Source organism: Culex pipiens, chromosome 3, assembly GCF_016801865.2.
Source record: "Culex pipiens pallens isolate TS chromosome 3, TS_CPP_V2, whole genome shotgun sequence".
Classification (NCBI taxonomy): Eukaryota; Metazoa; Arthropoda; class Insecta; order Diptera; family Culicidae; genus Culex; species Culex pipiens.
In genome coordinates, this window is record NC_068939.1 from 33,167,156 (window position 1) to 33,189,155 (window position 22,000).

General features: G+C 33.6%; 2 protein-coding genes across 2 annotated transcripts in view; both read right to left on the minus strand.

Moving 5' to 3' along the window:
* LOC120430033 (bifunctional heparan sulfate N-deacetylase/N-sulfotransferase) overlaps positions 1-22,000 on the minus strand; it is a 377,310-nt gene that overhangs the window by 9,844 nt on the left and 345,466 nt on the right. The window lies entirely within an intron of this gene.
* The window catches only part of LOC120430066 (leucine-rich repeat-containing protein 15-like), a 44,715-nt gene continuing 40,447 nt past the window's right edge, over positions 17,733-22,000 (minus strand). The window contains exon 3 of the mRNA XM_052710867.1: positions 17,733-17,744. The gene's annotated coding sequence lies outside the window, so the exon portion shown is untranslated. The remainder of the gene's footprint in view (positions 17,745-22,000) is intronic.

The window sequence follows — 22,000 nt, forward strand, 5'->3', positions numbered from 1 at the left end:
TCCAACTGTTATTGGGTTGATCGGATTAGTTGATAAAATAACAAAAAATAATAACAAAGAATAACTAAAAATATTATCAGTCTGTTATTACAATAAAAATTCAATAACAAAAAAATTCATAACGATGAATAACAAATCTTGTTATAAATAACATAAAATGTTCTTGGCCGAGTATTATTAAATAACAATAAATGTTATTCTCAAGTTATTTCCGTCTCCTCGGGTTATCAATCATTGTTTTAAGTCAATTTAATTCATCAGCTCGGGAAACCAAAATAATCCTATACATAATACATATAGATATCGTTAGGAAGTAAAGGATTCACACACTCAGAGCCCTGTATTTATCTTGTCAAGATTGTTCTGTTGCTGGCTCTGCTGAATCTTCTTCGGCACAGGATATTTGGTTATGTTTTGGTTTTATCGGCGGTCTATGTGCGAAAACACAGAATATTTTTGTGGATCTAAGATTCTCACTATATTGTTTTTTGCATTCCTTTGACAACTTTCTTGCATATTCCCACACAGAAAAAAAATGAGGAAATGGTGTCAGATTTTGTATAAAAAAAAATGATTAATTTTACCCCCAAAAAATGATGAATTTTCATCAGTTTTTAATGAATATTTATCAAGTTCTCATTTTTTATGTAATATTACTAAAAAAAAGAGGTAATATTCAACCAACCAAATTTTCAACATTCCAAAATTCAACATTTTTTTCTGTGCGGTCGAGCTATTCCGACTCTGTCGTGCTATTTTGCCGCACGTCGCTTTTTGACGTTCCGAGAAAAACGCGTTTTAATGTTTGACCTTGAATCAACGAAAAATAAAGCACGCAATGTAAACAATAAAAAACACGTTTTGTTTGGTTGACCATTTTGTGCATTGTCCTGAAATTTGGTTGCGGCAAGATACCACGGTCACGGTCAACTTATTATCACCAAAAAAAAGTTCTCTTAAGTGCTGAAATGTTAAAATTTTTAGCACTTGCATGGAAAAGTTATTCTTTTTGATTACTTTTGTTTTGATTTTTGAGATGACCAAACGTACAGAAGCCAAACTTAAACATCAAAATTGTGTGTGTACTTTTAAGTGTATTAACTCGTTCAAAAACTCGATTTTTCTTCAGCTCTTGTCATATTTGCATTCGTCTCGTACTGAAAAAAGTCATTTTGTTGAAATTTGTTCAATAAGCTACAAATTTTACCTTGTAGCTCACATTGTAGGATTTTGTTTTATTTAATGGATCAATTCTCCGAGATTTCGATCATTTAGTGATTTTCAACTTCACTTTTTGTCACTGAAACTTGATTTGCTAAGACTAAGTTAGTAAGTAATAAAAATTGTGTGTTTTTGAAACATAATTAAATAAAATTTTCAATTTTGAAGGAATTTTCAGTAGAACCAAATTCATACAAAATGTGAAAACTTTTGATTCATGCTTCGAATTCAATTTAAATGCAATAGAAATCAATAATTTTATTAGCAAAACTATTGTTAACGAATTTCAGGAAAAAATCTGACTTTTTAACAATTTTACCTAAAATTTGTTTTTTGTTAAAAAGCTTTTAAACTTATCAAACTAAATATAAACATTGATTTTTTTGTTGTTAAAAACTATATCAGCAACCTTAGCGATGGTACATTCGACGTAAAAATACAATTTGAAAACCTTTAAACTGATTTTAACAACTAAAAATATGACTATCAAAGTTACCCCGGTATTTAAAATATGAATTTTCAACGCAACTATTTTTTTAACACTTTGAAAAAACTTTTTTTTTCAAAAATTGTCCATGGACCTTGTGTACCTTAGTAGTCCTTTCCTGATGGGAAATATTAAAAATAAGGAATAAAATCTTATCAATGTCGCCCTGGTTTACGGTACTTTATAATTGCAAAACTAGATTTTGAAATTTATTTTCGACCAATATATTTTTTTAAACAGTATTGAATCAAATATTCATAACTCGGGCAATTTTTTTGCACGTTCTGGAAATTTTTTAAAAGCTGGCAAAAAAAATGATACACGGTTAAAAAAATGAGTGATTTTTAATTCCACTTTAGTCACTAAAACTTGATAGGCAAAAAACACTATTTTTTATTTTTTTATCTGATTTAGGGGACATCAACCCTAAAACAAATCAAAAAAATAAAAATAGTGTTTTTTGCCTATCAAATTTTAGTGACAAAAGTGAAATTAAAAATCACCATTTTTTTACCGTGTATCATATTTTTCAGTGCAGTCCTTAACCATACCTACAACCAGGGCTGCGGAGTCGGGTCATATTTCAAACGACTCCGGCTTTCTCAGATTAGCCGACTCCGACTCCGACTCCGGCCTACCAACTCTAGCCGACTCCGCCTCCGACTCCAGCTTTCAACAAATGGTTGGCTCTGACTCCGACTCCGACTCCACATATTTTTAAATGTTTCAAAAGTTAGTTAACTATTATTAGTTAATTATTTTTAAAACATTGATAAATAGGTTTATTTAAATACTCTCTAAGCGTCATGTTTTTCTCAAGAAAAATAAGTTAAGTAAAAGTAAAGTAAAGTAAATAAACGGAAAAAAAGTTTCTAGGGTACAAGTTTTATACGTTATGGAAACAGAAATCAAAAAATATCTTCAGTTTGAGAGGCATTTTGAGAAGAACAGTTTTGTAAGTAAATTTAGATTTATTTGCTTAACCTCAAATTTGAAAATATTTTTTTCAAAGCTAATAAATTTAAATATTAAATTGTTATTTTTGAATGAATAACTTTAAGAAACCTGGCTTTAATGATCTTTTGAACATTAAAATTCAATTTGCTCACTTTCAGGCTGACATTTTTAAGAAGCACAGTGACAGGCACCTTGTTTTTAAATGACAATTTTAAACGAAACATTTTTTTTTGTTTTTTTTTAGGACGTACATGGACATCACGCCATGGCTGAAGGAGATTATTATTGCAAATCAATGTATCTAAACAATTTCTTCGTGGAAAGGACGCTTAAGATGTCCTTTTCAAATATCTGTGACATGGAAAATATTTTACCCTGGAAATTTTTAATTTATTTTAATTTTAAAATTTTACTTTAAAAAGAAGGCGCACGATACTTCGTAAATCTTCACCTGAAACGAAGCTTTATGAATGATCTTGCGCCTCCATCAAAATATATGAAAAAACTTAAAATATAATAAAAAACAAATATCCACAAGTAAAATTTTTTCTAGGTCACAAATATTCTATTTTTTTAAGGTACATTGAAAAGCAATGATTATCACCTTCCTTCATATTTACGTGGGACAAACAGTATGAGAAAATTCGTACCAGTTGATATTATTTTGATTTTGTTTTTTTTTATAATATTTGAAAAATAAATTAAAATCCTATAATTTGTTCTACACATTTTTTTATTAGTTCATTTTTCTACTGAATTCTTGAGATTTGTTCAACGATAATTTACAACGATATCAAAATAGTTTACCTAAAATCAACATCAACATCAACAATCAATGATTATTTCGAAATTTGTTGCGACTTGTTTTGATATTTTTTGTTAGTTTCAATTATTTTAAATGCAACACTTTGATTTTCTTGTACTCGAATATAAGCAAAATGCGCATGTTGAGTTCCAAGTAAGAGATTGTTATTATCGTTGATTATTTTTTAACAAAAGTTAAACTGTCAGTGACTCTTTTTCGATCTGCAAAAACAGTGATTACTATTTATAATCTTTTTATGTACCTCGTAAATTTTTCCTAAAAAATGATTTAGCTTAAAACTTCCAAGACATATGCTATCGGGGTAAAAGATGACTGTGTGTATACTTTTTTCAGAAATAACTGGATGAAATTTGGTCAAATTTGAATTGAAAAGGCACATAAATATAGGCAAAAGGAAGCATTCAAGAACTGACTACATAACCAATATTTTTTATTATTATTTTTTTTAAAATTATGATACTACAAACTTGGGTAAGAGGTTATCATTTAGTGATTATAGTGTAATAACACTATTAGAGCTTTTCAATCACAAAATCTTCAATCAAAAAGATTCAAAAACATAATGTCATCTGATAAATCAATTAAAAATATAAGATGTTTTGTAAATTAAGCTGTTCGATAGGAAATACTGAACAATTAAAAAAAAACATATTTTTTGTTAAATTTAAGATAACTCCGGCTCCGTCTCCGGGTTATCAGAAATCTTCAGCTCCAACTCCGACTCCGACTCCAGCTCTTAAAATTTAGCCGACTCCGGCTCCGACTCCAACTCCAGCTGTTCGAGTTTTGACGACTCCGACTCCGACTCCGACTCCAGGTCTCCAAAAAGACCCGACTCCACCGACTCCGGCTCCGACTCCGACTCCGACTCCACAGCCCTGCCTACAACTTTGCCCAAGACACTAAATCACATCGGTTTTTGAATTTTCATATATCATTTTTGTACGAACAGCTGCCAAATTTGTATGGAAAATTATATGGACAAACTAATGATGCAAAATGGCTGCTTCGGGCATACCGAAGGCACCACAAAAGTTTAAGTCGAATTAAAAAATACAAAAATGAAAATTAAAAAAAGACCGATTTCGTGGAGAATTGCTCAATGACCAATACAACAAAAAAACTTCAAAGAACTAGAACATAAATAATACTGAATAACAAAGAATTAAGTTTGGAAGTAAGTACATTTATCTCAAGTACAAGAAGCATAATGTTCGTTTAATCAACGTCACCGTACGAAAAACATCCACTCTCCTGCAAACTTACCATCAATTTCACATTTCTCAACCTTATCTTGCATGGTTTCCCTTACTGCAGGTCGGAAATTCACACCCAAAACCCCCCACTTTTACACACACATGGCAGATGTACACGCTCAACCACAACCAGCTGTGGCAGGCTGCATTATAGTTCAAGACTCGGTTTGGTTTGGTTTGCCCAGTGATGACGATGCTGATGATGATGATGCTGGTTGGTTAATGGCCATGCGTCTCGTCCGGAAGATATCTTCACCTAATACAGAACCTCATCTTGGAATTACCTTTCCAGGGCAGCTTCTCCAGCATTCAGGGGGAGGATTTACGATGTCCGTTTACGAGCAAACCTTTGCTTTAAGGAGCCTCGGCAGTGTGACGGAGAATGGCTTTTCAACTTCTGTAAATATCGTTTTGTCGGTCAGGACTTTCGGGGAAGCTCTGGCTATGTGTTTGCAGAAAAGACATTTGCAGAAGGAATTCCGAGTGGAAGCCTGATGCGTGTTCAAATGTGTGCTTATCGGTCTGTTGAAGGACTACCACACCGGGGCCAAGTTGATTCAATTTGGATCTGCTTGACGGAGGGAGAAATTGTGAACTGACTGGGATATAGTGCGAGTGCGACCTCCTGTGGCTTCATGATGACCAGGGGCCAAGTTGATTGAAAATTAACTACAGGTCAGGAAATTAAGCTGGCTTATCTTGATTTATGCTTTTCATGGGGATTCTAGATTTTTGATTGAGAGCAGGCCATCTTTAAATAACCATCAACTTGCCCCTTAGCTATGTAGCTCGGTTGGCACGTCGACGACCATAACCAAAAAAAAAAATCCCACTTCCAATCACCACATTCCCAAGTAAACAATAGTTGCAAAATGCAACGACCTGTTCGTCGGTTGTGTGGCCACAGGCCCAAGTCAGGAAGCTCGTAAAATCGCGCCACACCAAAGGAGGGAACCATGCAATCGGAACGATGCCGTTAATGAATAAGCCAGTAGTGTGTGGTCGAAATTACGCCAAAAGCAGTCCTACCTCTGTGTCGTTTGGTGGATCCGATTCTATTAGCGTTAACTGGTTCATTCACGTGGGGTGGTCCCGGGCAGACGGTAATAACAGAATTCATGCCATTTCAATAACAAATACTGTTAAAATAACAGAAAGTGTTATGGAATCTTCTTGAAAATCCAATTTTTGCATAAGAGTTTAATAACAGTTTATGTTATCATAACAAAATTTGTTATTGGTCTGATATTGGTTGAAATCCAAAACAACTTGGAAATAACATTTTTTGTTATGGAAAAATACCGCCAATTGTTATTGTGATGATCGGATTAGTTGTTAAAATAACAAAAAATAATAACAGAGATTTGTTCGAAGAATAACTAAAAATGTGATTGGTCTGTTATAACAATAACAATCCAATAACAAAAAAATCATAACGACGAATAACAAATCTTGTTATAGATAACAAAATATGTTATTGACCTAGTATTTTCAAATATCAAAAAATGTTATTCCCAAGTTATTTCCGTCTGCTCGGGGTTGCTTATAGTGGTATGGGGCTTTGCACAATGCTGCTCCAAATTGAACGTTACGGAAGCTAATGTTAATCCAACTGGACCGCGGAGTCTCGGAGTCTGCCTCGGTTAACGACGTGCTGTTTGTGGCACTTAAGTGGGTCGGGAGACTTATTCTAAGGTTTTTTTAGAATTAGTTTGTCGATGTGCACCAAATTGATTTCATTGCGACAGTTTTAATATGTTTTAACGGAGTGTTTTTAAATGATGCCAATACCCATTTTCCTTCAAATTAAAATCTTAAAAAATATCAAAAAAAGAATCCAAATTTTAAAATTTCTGTGTTTGCTTTTAAAACATCTTTCAAATTTGGTTTTTTAACTAACATCTTCATATTTCTAATCAAAAATGGGTTTATCTTTGAAGTAAATACTTTTTCATTAAAAAATATATTGCAAACTTTGCACCAAATTCTCCGCCTGTGCAAATAATATCCGCCACACAAAATTTTCGCACACTGAAAATCATACCCCTTCTCACCCTCCGCTCGCCTAGAGTGGTGCGTGTCTCGACTGAGCGTTGATGCTTTCGACCACTTTAGATCACTTTCAAACTAGGGAGTGTGTTTTAGATAGTTTTTTTGTCTGCTGTAGTTTGAGGTGTGCACTTTGTTGGAGAGCTTTTTACAACTTTCACGATTGTTGCAAAATCTCTGAAATCCACAATACTAGATAATCTTTCTAGAGTACATTTTTGCATCCATTTTATAATTGGTTTGAATTTAGACAGCTTTGGCTAACACTAATGCTTATTAGCGAAGACACCATAAATTGAGTGCTGCCATCTATTAGCAACTAAACAAATCATTTAAAAGTATACACAGTAAAAATAGGGTTAATTTCGAAAGGGTGTAAAATTACACATTTTTTTTCTGACATAAAAAGATGTACCCCTTCCCAGATGGAATATTACCATGATTTTTTTTACTGTGTAGCCCAGAAAATGCTGACGATATATACATCGGGGTCTTCAAACCATGTAATAAATAATTCTTTATTGTGCAACTTAAGCAGTTTTTAAAGCAGAATATTCCAGAATTCCGCACCTTGCGCATTTTAATTTTGCATGGAATTATAAATGAGAAAATTTGCATTTTTGTTTTTTGTAAATTACATATTGCATGGAACTTTCAAACCAACACTATAGCTTCAAATTTGACAAAATTTCCTAAAACTTTCCCGAATGAAGTATGGTGATATCTTGCTCCTATCAAAAGATACAGCGTGCTCGAAACTGGCATAAAACGATATTTCGAGCAAAATACACGTTTTAGCCCAGTTTTGAGGACAATGCATCTTTTGACTGGGGCAATATAGCACGATACTTTCTTGGGGATTGTTTTAGAGAATTTTCTCAATTTTAATGCTACCCGAGCAGACGGAAATAACTTGGGAATAACATTAATTGATATTTAAAAATACTAAGCCAATAACCTTTTATGTTATTTATAACAAGATTTGTTATTCATCGTTATGAAATTTTTGTTATTGGATTGTTATTGTAATAACACTCTAATAACAGTTTCAGTTATTCTTCGAACAAATCTTTGCTATTATTTTTTGTTATTTTAACAACTAATCCGATCATCCCAATAACAGTTGGAGTTATTCTTCCATAACAAAAAATGTTATTCCAAAGTTGTTTTGGCTTTCAATCAATATCAGACCAATAACAATTTTTGTTATGATAACATAAACTGTTATTAAACTCTTATGCAAGAATGGATTTTGCAAGAATATTCCATAACACTTTCTGTTATTTTCACAGTTTTTGTTATTGAAATGGCATGAATGTTGTTATTACCGTCTGCACGGGTTATGTGTTAGTTTTAGGAAAATGTGTTTTTTTTTGTTAAACCTGATCTAAAATTGGTCTAAATAATTTTATACCAGTTTTGAGCACCCTGTATATTTTCCAGGAGCAAGATAGAAGCATACTTTCTTCGGGAAAATTTTCGCAACTTGAACGCTATTTGCAGAAAAATAAAAATTACAAATATCAAATACTAAAAGTCACAATTTTGCCAGAAGTTCGTTGGAACTAGTTTTGGTTATCAAATTATCGATTTTTATTGCATTTTAAACTGCATTCGAAGCACGCATCAAAAGTTTTCACATTTATTGTGAAATATTTTCAACTGAATTTTTTTACAAATTTGGAGATTTTTGTAAATTATGTTTCAAAAACACATCATATTTATTAATTACAAACTTATTTTAACTTCTCCATGTGGAAAATTGTCCAAAGAATCCGAAAATGGATTCCGTTTTTCCGATTCGAAATCATGTTCATTGAGAAAATCATGACACTTTGAGAATATTTTAATAATGCTATTTATCAACGTTTTCATAATTATTATTGACTAACTTTTAAAACCTTTAAAAATTTCATGAAAACTTTTTCTAGAAGTACTTTGAACACTTTTCTACCGCGGTAAGTAAGATTCGTAAGTACGTTACGTAGGGTATTTGGCCCTATTTTGGACCTACTAAAGCATCAACATATTTCACATAGTTCTCAGGAACGATCTAACTAATTTGACTCGTTTCAGCATTGTTTTGTGCCTTAATTTATGCTTGACAAAGTGTACTATTGAAAATTGAAAATTATTTAACCATTTCATAGTAATAAGCATTTCAAGTAAAACATTTTTTGGATGCTTTTTGGACTTGATGAATGTATTTTGGAGACATAGCTGAACCTGAAAATAACTTGATGCCAGTGAAAAACAGAGAGTTGTACAAAGTGTCTCGAGCCAAAAACGAGGCCGAAATTTTTGGACCTAATCGATGTGCTAGGAAAATTATAGGAAATGCGAGTGGAATTGGAAAAAGTGGCTGAAAAAGCGGAAATAATCAAAAATGTTAACATTTTTGGAAGAACTCTCTGGTCGTTGGATTCAGTTGAATTCTACTTGAAAAGCCTGAATTAACTCAATTTAAGAAAATAGGTCCAAAATAAGTACAAGGTCCAAAATAGGGTCATATACACTATTTAATTTTTACTCTTTATTTTGCGGAAAAATCTCAAACCTATCAAAGTCACCTCGTTTTACGTTACCTGCCAGCCCCAACCTATGAGCAGATTGTGAGTCTAGTTGGCATTATTCTAGCAGGTCACACCTCAAGGTTTCTACAATTGATCGCAGTAATTTTAAGTATTTAAAAAAAAAGTGGCTAACGTCATGATTTGAAATCCGGACACTTAATAGCATATCATTTTTGTTATAGCTGGCAAAAATTCATGTAATAAGTTGGAAATGTAGTAATATCATCAGGCTGTAGTACAAATAGTCAATTTTAAGAGAATGCATACAAAATATGGCTTTTCTAACCATTTTTCATCAGAATTTCTGAATTAAAACGACTTGTTGTGCTTCGAATCCCGGAAACTGATAAAAACTGATTTGAAATCCCCTTTTGATTCGAATTCCGGACCCCCGATTTTGCTTATGAATCGCACAAATTTGGACTGAAACTTAAGTTAATGGCATTCTTTAGGTCTCAAATAAGCTTATAACATCAAAACAATCGATATTTTGTATAAAATTTGCCAGAATTATAGGAAATCAGAACTTTAAATTTCTGCTTTGACTTCCGGATGCTTCGGACGCCTGTGAAATATTTCAGCGAAATGTTTCACAGTTTTGGTAAATTCATGTTTTCTTTTATTTAATTTGATTGTTTTAGCATTGGCTATAGCGTCCAAACATAACAATAATTGATAAAACAAGACGAGGCGTCCGGGTTTCGAAGCGTCCGGGAATTCGAAACATGACGAATTTTGACGAATCGAAACAAACATGACAATTTTGCACACATGAATAAAATTTGTGGAGTTTCTTCTTCTTAATTTTGCTATAGATTTCATTTCATTTCTTTTTTCTGTCAATGGACATTTAAGGGTCAGTCCAAACAACACTTGAAATCGCCCGATGTTTAGAACACACGACAAACGCCAGTCGCACAGTGATACAAACCGTCAAAGCTAACCAACCCAAACCAAACGCCACGGTCGGATCATGGTCCCCGCGACAGAACTCCCTGTGACGTTCAAACGACTCGGATTAAATGAATTCCGGAAGGCTAGCACCACTGCACAGTTACACCGTGTGGAAATGCACCGAGCTCGCTCTCTGTTCCTAAATTGTATTCAATTATAATTAGCGCGGAGATTGTAAGAGTCCCTCTCGTCGGGGCAGGCTGCTGAGTGTCACCACAACCAACCAGGAGGGACCAGGACGACATGGACCATGGCCGATTCGACATGTTCCCGGTGTGTGGGCCGAACATTGTGGCGAGCGTTGTGTAGAGTGTAATTTTAATCCAATTGCCTTGGTGAGGGGGCGTCGAAATTGGCACGGCCGTGATTTTGGCTCTTCGGCTCTTTTGCTTTTAGTTCTAAATGATCTAATTTGACGTTTGGAAAATTGACTGCGCTATTAGTAGGCAAAAGCTTTCCGATATGGAATTAGTGGGGTCTTAATTGAACATGGTCTAGCCGCTAATACGCAATAATTGGGATATTTTGTGGAAATGGAAGGTGTCATAATACAAGCTCCGTTGGATAAAATTTAGCACCGTCACAAAAATATTGTTTTCCAGCTCAACGGAACATTTGATAACCCTTTTTAGAAAACAACTCCTCAACAATTTACCAAGAAAACTTTGCTATTTCAGTTTTTTTCCTCCAGCACCTTTTTTCATCCCTCCCGCGAAAGCTTGTTATGTTCGCTATACTATTATAGTCGGAAGGATAGCTAAAATAGGTCCGCACCCTCACCCACGGTGAAAGTATTTTTTCGAAGAATCGTTAAGAAATGTTCCCCCGCCAAGTCAGGTTCAACCCGATTCGTTCGGGCAAAGTTTCTTTGCTAACCAGGGTGCAGCGGGGAGTTATTTTTTTGCTCCCCCTTTCAAGGTTTACATTGCAAAGTCAAAGTCAAAGTTTTGAACGAAATGGCGGTAGTAAACCACGCTCATAAAAGGTAGTAAATCTTCTTTCGTTGAGTTGCGGAAGTTTTGAGTGGATCACAGTTGACTTTTCGTCGTTTGTTGTAAGGCCGAATAATTGTAATAAGCTGAAATATTGAAAATTTTAAAACTTCAAAGGAACTCGAAATTGAAAACAAATGTAATGCAAGAAGGTTTGAAAAAGAAAAAAATATATGTTATTTTTATTTCGACAAAAATGCTATTTTTTTAATCTTGGATATTCAACACTAAAATCACATTCGCTACGTTTTCGCTCTAAACTATTATTTTTTCATTGAGATGGATCTTATCCATGCATTTAGTTTAACAAATGAAGTTAATTTGCCAAAATAGACATGTGAATATTGAAAAATCTGTACCTAGAGAAGATATTTTTTTTGTATTTATTGGTATATTGGACAAAATAGTCGATTACAATTTTGGTGAGATAAATTTTTTAAATATTACATATTTTCAAATGCTTAGTAAAATCAGTTAACATTGGCTGACGGCTTACAAACTTTGCTCAACATTTGAAAAAAAAAATCAGCAAATAACCAAAAAATTGAACTTGTTTTTTTTAAATACCATATGTACTTGATATATACAAAAATAATAATAAAATATTTAGTTATCCACACTAAGTAATTTTTTTAACAAATTGTTAATTCCCTTGGGGGTATATTAGTGCGTCCATCCCGGGAATTCCCGGGACAAAATTCCCGGGATTTTTCCAAAACCGGGAATTCCCGAATCCCGGGATTTTTCATATTTTATCCCGGGAATTCCCGAAATTGAGAAAAAACTTATTTTGGTTTGGAAATTCTGATTAGGATGTATAAATAGATGAACATTTGAATAATTAATAATCGATAATTATTATAAAGCATTCAAAATTTGTACTCGACATATATCAGCATTAATTTGGCATGTTATGGAAAATTGTTAAAATTTTAGTTTAGAAATTCAAAAATTTCCTAGCGCTATAAATATTTTCTATTTTATTTTATATTCTATTCAAAGACTGGGTATTAATTATTCTAAATTTGAAAAAATATCATATTTAACTATTTTTCATCAAACACCGCCGCCCTAGAGCGTCCAATTTCCCGTCCCGGGAAAAAAATCCCGGGATTTCCCGAAAAAAAATATTTCCCGTTTCCCGGGAAATTTGTAAATTTCCCGGGAATTCCCGAAATTCAAGCGGAAGTATACATTTTCTTAAATTTTTGGTACTATCTTTGAAATTGCTATGAAAAAATAATAAATGAACAAACTCAACATGATTTTGTTCAATTAAATGTATTGTTTGGTTTATATATAATTAATCAGAATATCAGGAATTATGATATCAGAATTATTTCTGATAATATTAATTTTTGAAGGAACTGGGAACAGATCTTGCTTAATAAGTATTAAATTATTTCAATAAGGTAAGCTTTTAACAAATTGATATTATTTTATCAAAACAATATTAATTCTTTATTTCCAAATTAAAATTGAGATTTTTTTACGTTTTTGTTTACCATGACCAAATGAGATGAAAATCTAATTTGTGCAAAAAGAATTAATTCAATTGGTTGAATATCTAGTACTAAAGAAATTACAATTTGAAGTAAAAGAATTATGGAGCACTGGTGCACTGGTGGTGTTAGAGGGTTAAATGTGAAAAAATAGAAGAGTGTTAATTTATCGTATAATTTAAATCATGTTGTATAATAATACAAAAAAATCATTGAAAAATTACTTTTATTGTTTGTGTGTATGTGTGTGGTCCAATCCAATACCCGCTAACCGGTAGCAAAATTATGGGAATGTATAATTTGTATCAGACTTTGTATATGCCGAATGCTGATACAACTTATCTCAGTCCCGGATATTAGGTGGTGATAGCCCTCGCGCTGCTTCCAACGACCCATTTCAGAATGGCAGAGATCCTAGCGGCCCAATTCCGAGGTCGTTGGGCATTGTCCGGCCCCGCCTTAACATAGAAGCAAGCACCAGACGGATCCTTGATCTATCTTAAGACTCCCAATCCCTTCAGGCAAATCAGGGATCAGAGCGTATTTAATATGAGAAGAATTATACAACATGTTCTATAACCTTCAGATTGCCGACTGGTTAGAGTCCCAAACCATTAATCCAAAAGTGTGAGTTCGAATCCCACCTGATTCTGTTTCGTTTTTGTTCATATTCAAAGTTCCAATTCCTGATCCCAAATTTCATAGGTACCGACCAGGATTTGATCCCTGAAACTTCTGCTTGTGAGGCAGAAGCCGTAACCATTAAGCCACGGAGCCGGTTCTGCGTATTTCGAATATAACTATGTACATAAAAATCAAAGTGTCGCGCTTAACATATTTGAAACTGACAACAAATATGAAAAACTTGCAATTGATTTTGAAATCATCCATTATCGTAATGTTAAAAAAAATTACTTTTATTGTTTGTTCTCAAAAAATGCAAAAATATATTCAAAGCTTGCTTCAAATATTTGAAAACATTGGTTGTTTAGAGTAAAACCAACACTAAAAAGCTTTACCTTTTGTTCAAGAGCTGAAACCAGTATTTGCCATTAAAAACATAATTTCTGCATGTTTTTTTTTATCATTTCAATAAACTGGTCACAGAGGCAAGTTTAAAATGTCTCATAAAAAAAACAAAATCTTGTAGTTGAATGATTTTTTACATGCAGTCAAGCTGTTGTTTGATCTTCACACTTATTTAAAGCATTGATGTTGATGTGCTATGCAATTTTGTTGCATAATTAAAACCAAGATCATAACAATTTTCAATAAATTTAAAATTTCCCGGGAATTCCCGGGATTTCCCGGGAAATTGGCTGAAAATTTCCCGTTCCTCGGGAAATTTGTAACCCCGGGAAATTGGACGCTCTACGCCGCCCGGACAAATGTAACAAAGTAATACAGCTGCTTGAGCCATTTTTTTTGAAATTTTTTAGATTTTTCTCCTATACCAGACTTTTGTCTTGATTTTCCCCAGTTGGCAGTAGTGATTAAAGATAATTTGTAAAATATGTTTTAAATGAAACATGAAATTCTTAATTTATCTGAAATTGTACTTAAACTGGTATCACTTTATTTGGTGTTGCTGCAGTTTTTTTTTAATTTAAAGAAATTTTTAAAGCTTTTTCAAGTGATGTCAAATATTTAAAAATAAATAAAATATATTTAAAAGAGACTTATTTAATTTAATTCACATTGATTTATTTAACATGTTTCATTTAAAATTTAAAGCAAAAACAAAGAACAAAAATATGATCAATTTTAGATTTCTTTAAAGCTTTCTAAAAACTGCTGTCCTTGTTAAGACTGATGGTAGAGTATCACCAACTGATAGTATTGAGCTAATTCTTCGATATTAAGCATAAAAATAACAACATATAAAACAAAAACATTGATCTTGGGACATTTTCAAACATTTCCCTAGATCCCGGGAATTCCCGGGATTCAAATTTTTTTTCCGTTTCCCAGGAAATTCAAAACCAAGAAAAATTGGACGCCCTAAGTATATCAATGATTTAAAAAAATCACTTTCAATATTTTATTTTTTTATAAACGTTTTGGTAGAAAAAACACCACATTTCATGACGAAAATAATGTCATTGACAAAATTGATCAAAATTTCCAATAGTTCTGGCCAAATTTAGCTTGGGCTGGTACAAATTTTATTAAAAGTTTTTGTCTCCCCCCTTTAAAGTTAGCCCGAAAAATCAAGGGATAAAAAATATTTTTTCATAAAACTTTAAAATTTCAATAGAAACTCAAGTGCAATCAGCTGAAATCAATTAAAAATGCATTCTCTTGTGTTTAGAATCATTTTTAGTAGGTTTTGGATTTGAAACAATCTTTTTGCAATGCTGTCGTGAAATTACATACTTTTCGTGTCATTCTTGAACGACAAAAAACCTACTTTTCTGTACCAAAAATAACTGAATCGAATAATAACACTTTTCAAAATGAATGCTGAAAAGTTGAACTTTTCAGCACTTGTTTCGGTCAATGGGCAAAATACATAATACAAGGAAGGATTACAAAACAACTGAACAAACTATGGTTTGTTATTTCAATATTTATATTTTTTGAAATTTAAAAAAATCTTTTTGTATTTAAAAAAAACAATAAATAAAAATATTGAAAATTTGTAAAAATAGTTTATAGTGAAATAAAAAATTTATGACAGTTTCTGATGTTTTCAATAAAAATATTAAAAAAAAGAAAACCAAAAAATGTCCGAAATATTTTTTTCGACCCTCTTTAAACATTAGGCTTGATTATAAAACTTCCAAATTAGTTTTATTCAAAAGAACAGAAAATTTCCCGAAAATTTTACAATTACCTAGTCGGCCCTTAGGGGTGGGTTTGTGATTTTCCTTTCGGACAAAAATCTACCCATTTTTCTGCCCATAACTACGGGGTGCAGAATGTCTACACATGTTCATATAGAATGGATGACGACGACAATGACGCTGACAATGGCGAGAATCAACAATTTCTTGACGGGCAAAGTTTTCCACACTCTTTGGTTGGAAAATTTTTAGAGCAGAGAACGCGTCGGATCAGGCTGTAGGGGAAGGTGGGCTTAGAGAGAGATTAAAAGTTTTGTGTTATTTAAAATTTAAAAAAAGTATAAAATAATAAGTTTAAGTACGCAATAACAAGATAATTAGTCCAGCTGTTTTTGCTCTAAAACTATCTTTGAGAAAGTTTCTCCTTAGGCCTGAAAAAGAGCCAATTTGCGCCACCGGGACTCCGTCACAACACAACCCAACGAGGTGGCGGCGGCGGCAACTTTTTAAATTAATGAACGAATAAATCCCCCCAGAATCATGACGACCCCAATCCTTGCCGGTACTATCTTCCAGGCGGACGCCAAACGCCATCCGACGATGCGGTTCTGGTGTCTGCAAACTTTTCCTGTCACATACGTCACGCGTGGGGTAGACCGAGAGAGCACACACACATGACTTTATTTTAGTTGGAAGTTGTTGTTGTTAGGGTGGGGGGAATAAATATATTTTACGTGACTTTAGAGGAAGATGGGAGGGGGTACTCTCGGGAGTACCCACAATTGATAGAGCGAATAATGGAGCCCGAGGCCAGTAATGATGATGATTTTAGAGAACACGAACGAATAAAGTTTTGTGGTTATAGTTAGGGGGATGCTTGATGGGGGTCGTGACGATTCCGAGAAGTTACGGTTGTGTCTGAACTGTGACGTGGCAGCGCAGTACAAAACAGAAGGTAGCTATACTAATCCTTATAACAATTACGGTAAGAAACTTTAAGCAGATGCCGAAGCACAGTTATAGCAGCTTAGCCCATGTTAACCCTCGATGGACCATCAACAGAAGGTTTGGTCACTTCCATACAACATTGTTGGTTAACTCAAGGTTAATACCCACAACGTAGTAGCTTCAAATTATCTCACCCAGTTAGCTTAACCTCTTCCAGGACCATCCAAAGCAACTAAGCTTCACGTTGTTCGCAACAATAACAAGATTATCGGTGTTCACCCTCAAGAAGAGAGTACAATGTCCACCTACACGTGTCGTAATGCATTTCACCATCTGGGGTACAACTCCTTGGCAAGATATTCCACGCTATTCTTCGTTCGCAGTGTTCGGACCGGGCATATCAAGGCTTCTGCATGTTAAGGTTAGAATCACTTACCTTCCTTAACTTCTTCTTTTCACCGTGTATTTTCAAACAACCTTTCTTACAGAATCTCGAAACGAGACACCGCGGTAGCTTTGCCAGAGCGCGCGCGTAGGGACATCGTCGTGGTCACCCATATTGACAGTGCCACAACGAAAAAAGTGCATCAAACCCGGGCGGTTCGCTTAATCCACGAGCCAAAGCTACCGGTTTTGCCGGCGCGAAGGAGGCCTTAATGGACATGTTGTTGTAAACAATTCAATTACTGTTCCCATCTTGGCCTTTTTCCGTTCCGTGCGGTTCTTCGTTTTTGTTCTCCCTCTGCTACCGTGCGGCGCCTTCTGCTATCATTATCGGAATTTATGGCGAACGAATAAATATTACTGCAGCAGAAGTAGCCAGCCGTATGAATGCTGCCCCCACATGTGCGGGGACCTCCCAAGAAAGGTGTTTCGAGTCACGAACGTCGATACCTAGTTGTGGTATAAAGAGAGCCATGGAAGTTTAATGAGTTTAAACAAAACAACAAAGATTGTGTCCAAAAAATCCATAAATATAACACGAAGATCCAATTATTCAAATAACATTACAAAAATTTAAGCATTCCACAGCAATAAAAACTGAACGGTAATTAATATTCAAATAATGTTTCAATTTTAATACTGTCCAGATCGCAAAATAAAGTGGAAAATTGATTTTCTGAAAAATTGTGAAGTTTTGGAGCATTGTTTTCAGAAGATTGTTGCAAATAGAAACCCATTGAGAATTCTGGCTCGAGCCTCGACTCAATTCAGGCTCTCGAGCCAAAATTCTCAGTGGGAAGGTTTAGTTGAAAATTAGAGTGGTTCACGATTAGGGTGATTTTCAAAATATAACTTTTCAAAAAAAATAAGATATCTTAAAAAAACACAATTTGAATATTACCTACTGCATCTCGTATTAAAAAGTGGTCTAAGACAAACTTGTAGGAATCTGGACGAGCTTTCTGAAAAAAATCACCTAAAAATACACGCCGCTTCTATGAGATTTTTAATTTTTTTTTGTTTAATAATAAAATTTTAAGGTGATGTTTTTTTTTGTTCAAAATGTTTGAGGAAATAGCCTAAAATGTTACAAAAAGACCTACAAAAAATGCAGGATGGTATTTCTCTCCTTAAAAAAATACAAAAAACATTTAATAAAACTGTTTTTTTGAAATTTGGTCTAGACGACAAAATATTCAAAAACCAATTTTGGGAATCGAATCTCCAGACAATTTTACATAAAAGTCTCGATGTTGACCATTGTCCTAAGTCAAATCCTTGTGAAGATACAGCGGTTTTTATTGGTTTTTGACAATTTCTATACTGCCGCTCAAAGCAAGTCCGTCTTATATGTAATTTCGTCAATTTTGAAGTAATGATGTAGTTCGATTCGAAATCTTGTGACCTATCAGAAAAACCAATAAAATTTAGTACTTTGTTCCAGAAAACCGTAGAAAATTCCCTTTTTCGAAGAATTCTAACACGTAAGCTTATGCGCGGGACAAATTTGAAGTGCGTTTTTCTCGGCTTGCTGTTTTAACATATGCTACCATCCATTTCAATATACTGAAAGATATCCTATTTTCAGTTATGAGTAATGTAATTAAGCTTATATCTGTGAGCCTATATATCCAATTGAAAAGAGGTCAAAGGCAAGCTTATGGGAAATCGGACGAGCTTTCCGGTAATTTTCCGCATTTTTCGTGAGTCTTTTTGTAACATCTTAGGCTATTTCCTCAAACATTTTGAAAGAAAAAAATCGTCACCCTGAAATTAAACTTTTAAACTAAAAAGTTGAAAAATCTCATAGAAGTGGCGTGTACTTTTCTTTCAGTGTATTTTTTCAGATTTTTTTTCAGATGATGGATTTATAAATCGCCAAGCGATTTTTTCATAGCCAGTTGGTTGTTGACATATTGAATCATGACATCATTATTTTTTTTCCAAATTCGTCATCCCGGTACAAGAATCGAACTCACAACCTCTGTATTAGAAATCCAGTGCGCCGCTACACAGCAAAAAATCCGATGGTAAAATCGCATGCAAAAGCGTGCACATCACCTTTGTGAGCAAAAGCATGTAATATATGAGAAAACGTGTACACAAAAAGGATGTACGAAACATAAAATCGCACACCTTTAAAATAACAACATCATTGTGAGAGTTGTCAGTTGTATTCAGATTACCAAGTCCACGCCCCAACCATCTCGGCTATCTTGTGAATGTTTGAATTCAACACCAACTAGCTTTCCCGTACGTTGTATACTGTATTAACTGTATACGATGTATGGGGAACTTACAGCTACATCGGTACTGATCCAGACAATTTCACAGCGGCGAGATAGCCGAGAGAGTTGGGGCGCGGACTTGGTAAGCTGGATATAACTCTCACTGGATTGAATATATTTTGTGGTGAACAAAATATTTTTTTCCTTCGTACATGCTTTTTAAAAACACGTTTTCTCATACAATATTACAAGCTTTTGCTCACAAAGGTGATGTGCATGCTTTTGCATGCGATTTTACACGGACATTTTTTACTGTGTAAATAGCAAAGCAATCCACTTTAACGACTCTCAGGTCATTTGTGGTCTCTGTTGCAAGTTTCTGCTCATCTCTCGTCATTTACTTTGTAGTTGAAATCTACCGGTCATTTTTCTCAATGAGCAGTTTGACTTTTTTAAGGGGATCTGACTTTGCCGAGCCAGCCAAGATTCGAGAATCAGGACAGGCAACATCCCGAGGATTTTCCGGGAATTCTCGGGAAATTGGTAAAACAATCCTGTTTTCTGGGTAGTCCTGGAAAATCGGGCGTTATAACAAAAGTGTGTATAGAATAATCAAATAATTGTAATCCCAAAATACGTTCAGCTTCCCTACACAGCAAAAAATGAGATGGTAAAATCGCATGCAAAAGCATGCACATCAGCTTCATTCAACACTTAATATTACACACTGCATGTACAATTTTTGCAAACCCAAACAAATAGTTACAACCGACGAGATTCAAACAAAGCACCGACAGTAAGGACTAGCGCCTTGGCCCACTCGGCCATCAGACCGATGTAAAACTGAAAGGATAAACGCATATAAGGGCTTGACATTTCGGTCAAGTAGGTTTTCATACTGATGAGCTACATATTTCAGGGTGTAAAATCACATACAATTGCATAAAATAATGCAATATTTATTGTACACAAAGGCCTTTTACACGGGTGTACCCCATTTGGCGTAATGGACATTTGGCATAACGGGTTTTCAAGATGGACGTTTGGCATAATGGACGTTTGGCATAATTGGTCCAAGACATCAGGGACGTTTGGCATAATGGACATTTGGCATAATGGACGTTTGGAATAATTCGTTCAAAAACCATCAAGGACGTTTGGCATAATGGACGTTTGGCATAATTATTACTAGCTTGTTTTTTTTTTGTTAAGTATTTGTCATTTTCACGAACGAAAATGTATATTTTTTATCTTTTTTATATTACTTTAAGAGATTATCATTTTTTTCTATAAAAAATTAGGTATCTCTATATTTTTTCCCCAATAGTCAATTCTTTCCTTTTTGAATAATTCACAATAAATCTTTTCAATGAAATTTTGATATTTTTATTAAATAATTAGTATAAAGAAGAAAATATTTCTTGTCAGCTTAAGATTTTTCCCCTTTCAATATAATTAGCAGTAATTTTTTAAATAAAATTTTCCCTTTTATATGAAATTCATGATGAAAAAACCACTTCTAATTTTCGACAATTGAGCTTTTATAATGCAATTTTCCCTTCTTGTGATCAAAATTTTACTTGAAGAAGGAAATCTCTAAATAAATTCACATTTTTCCCTTCTTTTTCGAATTTAATCTAAAGAAACCCCAGAACTGGGCAGCACTCATCCGACACGAGACTAGCGGAAAGATTCACAGACACAGAGAACACAGTTCTAGATGACCGAGAGAATTATGCCCTCGAGTCCATTTTCAAGAAAAAGTTCATCCTTCAAAACTAAAAGTGTTCTCTACGGGAACTGAACCAGAGACCTTTAATAGACTAACTCAATGACTAAACTGCCTTGGCCACAGCAGCTTGGTGACACAAGAGTAGTCAGATATCGATGTATGACTCTTGTTGCAGATTTACTGTTTCAATTAATTAATTAAATTAATTGTTTTGCAGGTGTGAGTTGGTACCATTATTCTATCGAGTTTAGCATTGAGCTCTCTATAAATTTTGATGGAATTATACTCTCGATCCTGTATTTTGGGTGAATGGATGTCGATGTTGCTTTTCTTTAGATATTTTGCAATTAAGTTTTTTTATTCAATTTTCCCATCATTTTTTATATTTAACTTGAAGAAGGGAAATTCTCTTATAGATGTTGTCTTTAAACATTTATATAATTTCTGCACATTTTTTCTTTGTTGGTTTAATTTTTGCAATAAAGTTGTTTATGGAATTTGGAATTTATTTATTCAATACTAATCTTAAAGAAGGGACAACTGCCCAAAAAAAAAAAATAAATGCTGATTATATGTTATTTTTAAGAGAGGTAGGTGAAAAACATAAAAATTTTGCGATAGTCAAACATTTAAAGAGTGTCAAAATGTGAATCTTTAAATTTACTTTTCCTTCCATAAGTTGAATTTTATATAAATAAATATAAATGCTATAAAAAATTTCATAATCGAAGTTAATTGTCAAATATTCAAAAAGTATTGTTTTTAGAGATTTTCCCTTCTAAAAGTTGAATTTAAAATAAAAGAAGGGAAAATTTCATAACTAATTTGTCAAATATTTTAAAAAAGAAAAAATGTACATCCCTTATTAAGGATGAATATTAAAGAAGAAAAAATTGCATAAAAACAATGAATGCAAAATTTTGAAAAAAAAAACAGGCTGCACATTTTTTGAGAGATTTTACCTTATTTTACCTTTAAAATAAAAGAAGAGCAAATTGCTTTAAAAAATTTAAATGCATTTCGTTAAAGAAGAGCAAAATGTACA